At 43.5% G+C, this 9,447-nt stretch overlaps 1 non-coding gene across 1 annotated transcript; it reads right to left on the bottom strand.

The window, feature by feature from the left end:
• Positions 1 to 845: 845 nt before the first annotated feature.
• Positions 846 to 917, bottom strand: TRNAE-CUC. The gene has a single exon. It is a non-coding gene; the product is annotated as a tRNA-Glu (tRNA).
• Between the last annotated feature and the right edge of the window lie 8,530 nt (positions 918 to 9,447).

Genomic DNA, 9,447 nt, shown 5'->3' with positions numbered 1-9,447 from the left:
AATGTACTGAGAGAACAAAACTCACTGGCAGAATCACAGCTTTCTAAAGAATAAAATCCATCCATAGAAGTGGTGGAGAGCAAAGACTCTGAGGAAAAGAGCAGCAGAAGTAAATTCTCAAATGAATCAGAGGAAACCTTTGACAGCAATTGTGGCTTCAGAGTCTGAGCAAACAAAAAGCAGTGAAGCAGAGAGCCTCTTTTCCAGACACGTGTCTGGGAGGCTCTACTGGTGGGGCTGGCACGGAGGCTTTGCTGGAGGATTGTCACTCGGGTGCTTTCCAGCAAGCACACGTATGAGAAATAATACAGTTGTCCTGTACATACCCAACTGATTAAATGGACCTACCAATTAAGGAGAGAAATCAGGAGGGATGATCAAAAWGCAATTGCACCCAGTTACCTTGGGCCCGCTGCCCTGTTGATAACTGCTCCATGCTGTTGGGTTTTGGGCACTTTTAAATACTTGATTAAGCCGGGGTGGGAGAGATGGGAGGTGAAATAGCTGTTCTGTGTGTACCATGCTCTGCACGCTCTCCTCCAAGAGTAAAGTCATCTCTTCTAGAGGACATCCTCCCAGGAGGTTGGAAGGGATCTCTCTAGAGATCATCTAGCCCACCCAGGACACCCAGAGCCTGCGGCACATGGTCACATCCAGGTGGGTTTGGAAGACCTCCAGAGAAGGAGATTCCACAGCCTCCAGTCAGCCTGTTCCAGGGCTCTGTCRCCTTCACTTCCCATGCAGATCTAAATTGACCTCTCCAGCAGGTCAGCCCCTAATCTATCCTGATAGCCTGGAGATGTTCCTCCCCAGGTGCAGGGCCCTGCACTTGTCCTTGTAAAAGCTTCCCTGACCGGGAATCGAACCCGGGCCGCGGCGGTGAGAGCGCCGAATCCTGACCACTAGACCACCAGGGAGGGCTGTAAAATTACTGGGGAGGTCTGGAGACCACCAGGGAGGTCTGCATCCTATTAGCTTGAACACTCGGGTAGATATAGCAACCATGTGGTAGGATGCTTTTGTTCATTGAATTAGTCCAGAATCTGATTTTGACTTGCCAGAATAAAAAAACTGACATGTAAAGAAAAGTTGAGCCTTGGAGGAACATTCCTCAAAGGGATCCTCACTACGTTTCTGCAGGATCACCGATTATATTGCACAGTGCACTGCCTCTTGACATCTTGATAACAAATTAATTGTGCTGGAGCAATGTATTCTTCACCTATTTAGCAGTTCTGTCTTCTGTTAAGACTTCTTGGAGAGGTTTGGGCACCTGGGGATTTTAACTCTATCTAAGCTTTAAGAAAAAAAAAAAAATCCTCAGTATTCAGATGTTTTCCAGTGACTTTGAGATCAAGGCCCATCAGCTTGAAGGAGTGAGAAACACCAGCTCCTTGCTGCTTATCTTCTGCCAACCCTGCTCCCTTCCCTGTCACAAGGATGGGTCTCACTTACTGGTCCTTGCCTGAAAMCTAACCTCTCTCTATGGTCCCAGAGGGAAGGAGATGACATTCCCTTCATGGATTTAAGATAGATGACAACTAGGACAGTTTGAGACAACTAAGATCGTACCAGGAGCCTGGTACCATCAGGAATCAGAGGATCCACAGAGATGCAAAGGACCTGGAAGCAAAAAAAAAAGGCTACATTTTTAACCAAAATTATAAAGTAGAGAGACATGTAGGACCTCATTCAAGTGATAACATCTGTAGATGAGTTGTAATGATTAACGTTCCCATGACCTCTTTTAACCTTCCTCGTGATGCTCAAAAGCCCTTCTATTGCACAAGTGGTAGCTGGGATCATAATCAAGGCTCCCAGGGGTGTGTGCATAGGGAGAACACAATGCACCATTAACAAATTACCTGTCAGTCCCACAGCTGATTTTGATTTCATTTATTGGAAGCTGTCAGACTAAACCTTTGACCATCTCAATAATGAATTAGTTCAGCACAAGACCATTGCTGTGGCCAAATATGACTACTTTGGACAGACGTGCTCCTGGGGGACTGTGCCTGTCACTCTACAAGCATTTGTTGGAGTACAGAAACCCGTGGAAGATCCACGGGCAGGAGGGAGCACTGGAGGGCAACGGGCACCGGTTTGCTGAAGACAGGGAGAAGGACATCGTATCGTGACAAGTATCGTGACAGCAGGACCCACAATGAACACAGGCAGCGCAGCGGGTACACGAGCACCACCAGCCCGTTGGCTCTTCCCAGGCAGATGGGGCAGGCAGAGAATAATGGAGACTCAGACTCTTCTCCAGCAAATGCTAAACAAATAAATTCTTATTTGGATGAGTGACGCATCGCTAACGGAGCACAAAGCACAGCTCTGTCTCTCAAGAACCACGCAGCCTGACAGAGAGGGCCCAGGGCAGCACTCATCTTCTGCGGGGCTTTTYGAGGAACCAGCTGAGCAGGCATTGCTGCTGTGCAAACAACGGCCCATCATGTAGGGCAAAAATTGCAAGAATTTTACAGGCAGAGATGATTAGGGAACCAGAATTATGGGGGGGGACACCCAAGCAATGAACATGCAACGAGCACTGCAGACCACTGCTTCTGAGCCTGTACATGCTCCAAATAAACCAAAACATCCCCTCAAAACTTTTCCTTAATTCCCTTGGTAAATTCACACTAGATTCTTACCTCAAAAAACAACATTTAATCACTGTAAAAAGAAGCAAGTTACTTACACTACACACAAATAAATAAAATCTACAGCTCCAAATAGGCCTAAAAGATACCTAKTTAAAACCGCAGGCACCATGTCATTCCAGGCCTAATTGGCACTTCCATAATTTCCTAGAATCCATAGGAAATTCCAGCTGTATCAGTTTTCTGCCACAAGTTCTAATACCTTTTAACCCCTCATGAACATATCTTATACACCTTGCAGCTTCTCCAAATGTGAGATCCAAATATTAACCAACAACAATGGCCCAGTAAGTTGTAGGAGGGAAAAGACTAGAGAAACCTATGCAGAAGTGAATTAGCTTCCGCGGGACCTAGAAGGAAGGTGTAACTTTTGAAGGTTCTGCACAGGAAGGCATTTTAAGAGTTTTAACTCCTTTTTCAAATTTCCTGGTGCATTCAAAAAGCTTAAGGAAAGGCACTTCAGTTTCTGTGCATGAATAAGGAAATGAGTAAAAACTAAAAGTCTGCAAGTTGCTTAGGAGAATATTCCCTACATCCGCATTGGAAAGGACCAGAGTGCTCCTGCAACCATTTCCTGACACACACRAGCATGCACTTTGCTTGGCCTGCATGTGCAACAGATGCAGTGCACTTACTGAACCTGCACTAAAGTCAGTCTGATGACTCAGAACAAGTCACAGAAGGGTCATTTTCCTGGGGGCAATGTCTATTTGCACTGGATGTTCACGTGGGAGATAACACAACTACCTCAACTGAACCTGAACAAAAGGTGCAGCAAAGTCTTTTGCAACCTTAGGAACACGGTGAGCAGAGTTACCCCCTCTGAAACCTGACTRTACTTGGAAACCTCCATCTTCTTAGTAAGGATGAAACTACAGTCACAGGTAACTGCTTTATTTGCTCAGTCACATGCGAGTTGTACAAGCTTTGGTGAGTGGTATCTTAACCAGTTATGATGTTTACAGCTTCTTATTCTCATAGTAAGGGGTGTTGAGCTAGCACTGAAGAGCCAGTTGTAGAAAAAATAGTTGAGTCCTGGAAACCCCAGACTTCTCTTGTGAAGGGCCCTTCCCAACAGYTTCATGATGTTCAAACAGAAAAAAAAATGTTCCTCAATATGCAAGATAGAGTAGGAAGACGCAGTCCTGAATATCTGCAGTTTTAGGAAGAAATGGAAGCAATTAGSACAACTGCACTCATCTAACTTCAAACAGAAATGCGAAGGGTTATTTTGTGAAGACCCAGTATGGAGAAGGTCAGCTGCAAGGCTTCCCATTACCCTTTTTATTGAGTGGCTTTTATTAGAAAAAACAGCATGTAAAGCTATGGGTTCAAAGGCCCAGTCTCCTCAGATATCTAAAAAAATTTCAATAGCCTTTAAAGAAATAGATTGTAAATTAATATAGGGACAGAGAAAAGAAAAATGAATGAAAAATATCTTTCTAAATCTTTAAGATTTCTAACAACAAAGTAGAAAAAAAGAGTTCATTGGGTGCGAGTAGCAAAAGTGGCTGTAGACAAGCTTTTATCAAAGTCAAGCTCAGACAGTAGACAGTGTGCCAGAATTAAAAGGGAGGAACACTACCCTAGGGAAAGGAGATAACTAAACTTCAAGTGGAGAATCTGATTACTTGGCTTTGTGCACTGGGGCATTTATTCTTGCTGTTAATTAGAGTATTTCCCAATGGAGAGAAAAAGGCATGATCTAATGCTGAGACCCAAACGCCACCTGGACCCAGTGCAATGAATCAAGATTTGAGTGGAGAAGCTGATTTTAAACCTACAGGAGAATGTCTAAAACTATGCCCACCAATACCTACCTGATTGATGTTATGGATTAATTAATTGCATCCCTATTCACAAAACAAAACAAAAAAAAAAAAAAAACCCAAAAATTCAACAAACTGCTGTAGCCAAAGCAAGAAGTTACAGGCTATTAGGTTGCAATGGACATGCTGACAGCTAGACATTTTCTTGAGAAACTCAGAAACAGCCCTTTGAAGTGACCTTAAGGGGACAGAAAGTCTGCTTACGCAAAGCTGAAGACAGCTATCTGCTCAAGAAGGACCAATTCACGGGTGTTACTAAGAAATGGTAGTCTGAGGAGAGCACTGCTGATTTACCATTAAACAAGGTAGCTGTGCAGAACCTTGCAACTAGCAGGGACACATCACAGAGGAGAACTCGCTGCCGGAACAGCCCTGCTGGGACCAGAGGAGCTGCTCTGCAGCTCATGTAGGGAAGAGCCAAGCCAGATTTTCTCCCGGGAGCTACAAATTCCAGCTGCAGAAGGTAGTAGAAGCTCCATGACTACAGAGGAAAAGGAGGGTTGGCCACTAGGTGCATCCTGTGCCTCACCTGAGCTGGGGATCAGTTCTTGTGCCTGCCCTTCTGTTTCCATGTATGCTAGAGGTCTCCCCAAGGAGCAAAGGAAGGTCCAGCCCCCTTCAAAGTCTCAGCAATTTTATTCTGCTTCATTACATGCCATTATGTGGCACTGGAGTGGAGTGCAAGATTTGAAAGGGGCCCTTCAATAAGGGGTCTGAATTGCCTGACACTGCTGAAGACCTCTGGGCAAGCTCTGGAGGGCACCAAAGCATGCAGTGAGATGGGCAACGGGCTGCTGGAAACTGGCTTCCAAGGCATCTACCACAAGCAGCCAAGCAGCCTTTCAGCTCAACCTTTCTGGGTAACTGTAGTTGTAAAGTGCTTGCCAGCTTTAAATTCCTGTGAGAGATAYCAGACATCTGATAAATTTAGGCGGTCTTAAAGTGATACTCATCTTGGAAARGGTTCGTTTCCAAGTTTATGTTGAATGATTTAGGAGTATCACCTTCTCTTCCTTTCCCCTCCAATGCAAAAGAATCCAGAGGAGGTGACTTGGAATAAGTATTAATAGAGCTTTGCAGTCTGAAATCAAGATGAATCTAAGATCTTAGAGAAAAATAACTGAAGTTATTGATGTTCTTACAAACTTGTGGCTTGAAACCTATTTGCAGCACATTTCCTAGGTGCCTTTTTCTCAGGAAAATAAACACTAGCAATATTCACCTGACAGTCAGACATGGTTCTGACACATTAGGACAGTTTAAAGACAATAAAATATACCTTTGATTAAAGAGATTCAACTCACCTAGATGGGTAAAAGAACAAAAGGTGAAGATAAAACTCCAACAGCGCACATGYCATGAGGAACAGGGAGGGGAGCACCTTGGTGAATATTACTAAGGCATAGAAGTATTTGGCTCCCGAATCAGGCATATGCATGCCCGTAACATGAATGGTTATATGAGCAATCRCTTGAAGGAGAAGTCTGGCTTTTTTCTTCTTGACATGTAATGAAACTGAAGACAAACGACGTATAAATAAAACTGCGTGTTTCAGTAGAACAGAACGATAGCAATCTCAGCAATTCACTGTCTCGTGCCAAGAGATCCTCCTTGCACGCTCCTAACAYAGGTTAGCCCGTCATCAGAATGGGTGCAGAAAGTAAGATGATAGAGGCAAATACGATGCCTCAACAGAGAGCTTGCAAAGACAGAACACCACTTAGAGTGGAAAGAACCCAACTACATCTTGATAGAAAGGCTGGGTTAGGAAAAAAAGGATATATGAGGCACCCAGCACACTACACCTCTGTGAGAAGAGCTGGATGTTTCCAAATAAAAACTAGTTCTTGTATTATACCAGTTATCAGCATATGTCAAAATATGCCCCAAAGGAGTCAAATAGCATCATTCTTATTTCACTGATGGAAAACCTGAGATACTAAGTGGCAGCATGTGCAACTTACTCCCATCTAGCTACTGTGGTTCTGAGCAATCTTTTTTTCTATGACCTTTAACCAAAATCTGTACCTTCTCTTAAAGCAAAGATTTGCTTTAAGAATTTGTATATTCCTCCTAACAGATGAAAGCTACAAGTAAAACTAATCCAAAGGTTAGAAATCCTATTAACAACATTTACTAATCACCTTGGTAAACTTTAAGGTGAGTCCTACAACCTGACTTGCTCAACTCYGATACATCTAGTAGGACTGAACGGTATTTTTCAAGACTTCCATGCCCTAGGCAGCAAGCAAATTCTTCAATAGTTAAGTGAGAAGCCCCTCTCAAACAGGACCTGTCAGTGCTATTCCTCCTACACCACAACTATCCSATTAATTTTTGGGAAGCTCAGATGCTTCCCACCCCACCAGCTGCTTCAGAGACAAAATGGCACCAGGAAACCTTTCCATGAATTCATTTGTCCAGGTATYGAGTCCAGCGCCAACAACGTTGCTTCGGTTTCTGCTTTGCAGAACCCCCCCATGCTGCCTCTCAGTGCTTGTGTGACCCAGCAAATGCACCTGGGGACAACTGAAAACTTACGAAGCATCCAATATAGGAACAACACCTTTTCTACACAACTCGGGCCATTGCACATTGCCACACTCGTCCAAGGGGCTCTCCTGTATTTATTCAGTGCAGCWAGGCATTTTGTCATCATGCACAGTCAAGAGCTTCCCTGGATGTTTTTTTTCCTCCTAACCTCTCACAAGAGGCTGATTCTAGAAGTTTACCCTCAGATCACTGGGTGCTTTGAAACCRTTTTGAGATACTTGTCTTCAGTGCAACACTTGCACCCTACCTACCTAAACACGCAAAATATTTCATCATTAGTACTGTGACTGAAGCTGATAGAAAGCTGAACAAAATTATAGCTTCATATTTCAAAAATACAACTTGTAAGAAGCTAATTTTCCATAACTTATATTTATTAATTATGAATTGGCCTTAGCAGAGACAATTAACCTGCTGCAGGTTTCAATGAAGCTAAAAGCACAAGGGTAACTCAAATATTTTCAGCTGAAAATATCATTTAGTTTTTAGCATTTTATTTTTTCATTCATTAGTTCACTAGTGATGGGAGCTGGCAAGAGTCTCCAAATTTGTATAAAGTAGCCTATACTAAATTCACTTTCAAGAGCGACACTATACAAAAAACGTAATTAATAAAGAAGAGTGAAATAGTTCAACAACAACAACAAAAAAAAAACAGTATTTTGAGGAAATGTTATTTTGTCTTTGCTGTGGCCAGTTACAAATGTTCACTAAGAGAATTTTGGGAAGGTTTTACGGTCCATAGAGTTGGTACCCACTTGTTTTAGGAGCAGCTCTCAGCAGGGTGAGGAGAGCGGCTCTGTTTGAAGGAAAACAGCTACCTCTACTTGTGCCACGTCTACTTAGCACCTCATTTGTGCTAATTGGGGCTCTCCTCCAGATCGCACACATCACATAACAACATCACATGTGCTCAGCCCACAASGGTTGGGGGAGAGGGACAAACTTATGACCCCTCTGAAAAGTCACTCAATAACTTGCTGGAATTCAAATTGAGATAAAACTCGTAAGAAGAATAATTACTGATCTTTCGGTATCTTGGGATCTTTGCTGATGCATTTCAGATGCAAGGAAAGAATGGACTGGGATAAACACGAGCTATTGATAAGTAACTGACGAAAACTCTCCCTTTCATGTGTACAGTAACTAGGCTTCTGTAACAATATACATATTTACAGCTTGGCTTCAAAACAATCTCCTTACGCAACCCCTTGCTCCCAAGCAAACATAAAAAGAAAGCAATATGCTCATTTATACCCCATTTATTAAGACAGAGGCCATCTATTACTAAATACACTGCTTGGGTAGCCATAAATCACGTTTTCTGTTCCTTACTGTATTAAGCTGCAAGACAGCTCGGCAATCAGTGAACAAAGACGAATTAGGGCACGGCAGATTAGGGCAGGGGAGAAGGACCGCGCAGGCCGCAAGGCCGGGACCAAGGCCGAGCCTTGGAGGCGGCGGCCGCCCGCAGGCCCTGGCGCTTGAGCGGCGCCCGCTCCTCGAGCGGCCCCGGGGCTGCCAAGGGCCAACTCCGCTCCCAAGGAATGTCGGAAAAGATCCAAACACTGTCCGGGCGCCTCTCCTTTGGCCTGCACCACCAAGGGATTTTTCCCTGTCCCCCTCTCTGGGCAGTGACCAAATCGTTCTGCAAGGATGAAGGCTTCTGGTAAGAAGGTTTTCAGTGCAATSTGAATTACTTTGTGCCCACAGTGTCATTACTCATTCTCCCAAAACAGCTTAATTATAAGAATTTACRTAAGAATTTACTATCTGTGAAGGTCTTACAAAGCAATGCTTGTATTGTCAGTGACTACAGAGAGTGGATTTTAACAAATACATCTCTTCACGCTTCTGCAAAGCTACAGGCAGGGAAGCAAGAAGCGACAAAGCAGCCAAATGCTTTTGTACCTTTCAGAGAGCTGATCAAACTCCCAGGATACTAAAACTTAAATCTCCCTTATCACACAGGAAAATCACACAACGTTCAGTAAACACCTTCTCACTAAAGAGCAAAAATTAATGTTCCTTCCTCTTTCCCCACTTGCCACCAAGCTGTATYTCTTGCTGAGAAGCCCACAAGTTGCTTTACTTCAGACAAAGAAGTCAAGATATGTTTCCACTTGTCAGTGTACAAATGTACTTAAAAAGTACATTTGTATCAAGAGCTACATCAGTGCCATACAATCAGGGGTTATTTCTGCTGAAAACTAGCAAAGAAGTCAAGCACCAGGAGCTTCAGCCCGTAAGAGAGACACTGTGTTGGCCCTAAGAAACCTATCTGATAACAGCTGTATTTTTATGCAAGTTTACAAAGCCAGCATTCATTCAGCTTGAAGGGTATATACAATAGTTCCTATATACCACTGAACTAAGAAATATTTTGGGGTTAGCGCCCAATA

Source organism: Nothoprocta perdicaria, unplaced genomic scaffold (assembly GCF_003342845.1).
Source record: "Nothoprocta perdicaria isolate Ctin4 unplaced genomic scaffold, notPer1 scaffold_43, whole genome shotgun sequence".
Classification (NCBI taxonomy): Eukaryota; Metazoa; Chordata; class Aves; order Tinamiformes; family Tinamidae; genus Nothoprocta; species Nothoprocta perdicaria.
This window is presented reverse-complemented; position numbering and strand designations above follow the sequence as displayed.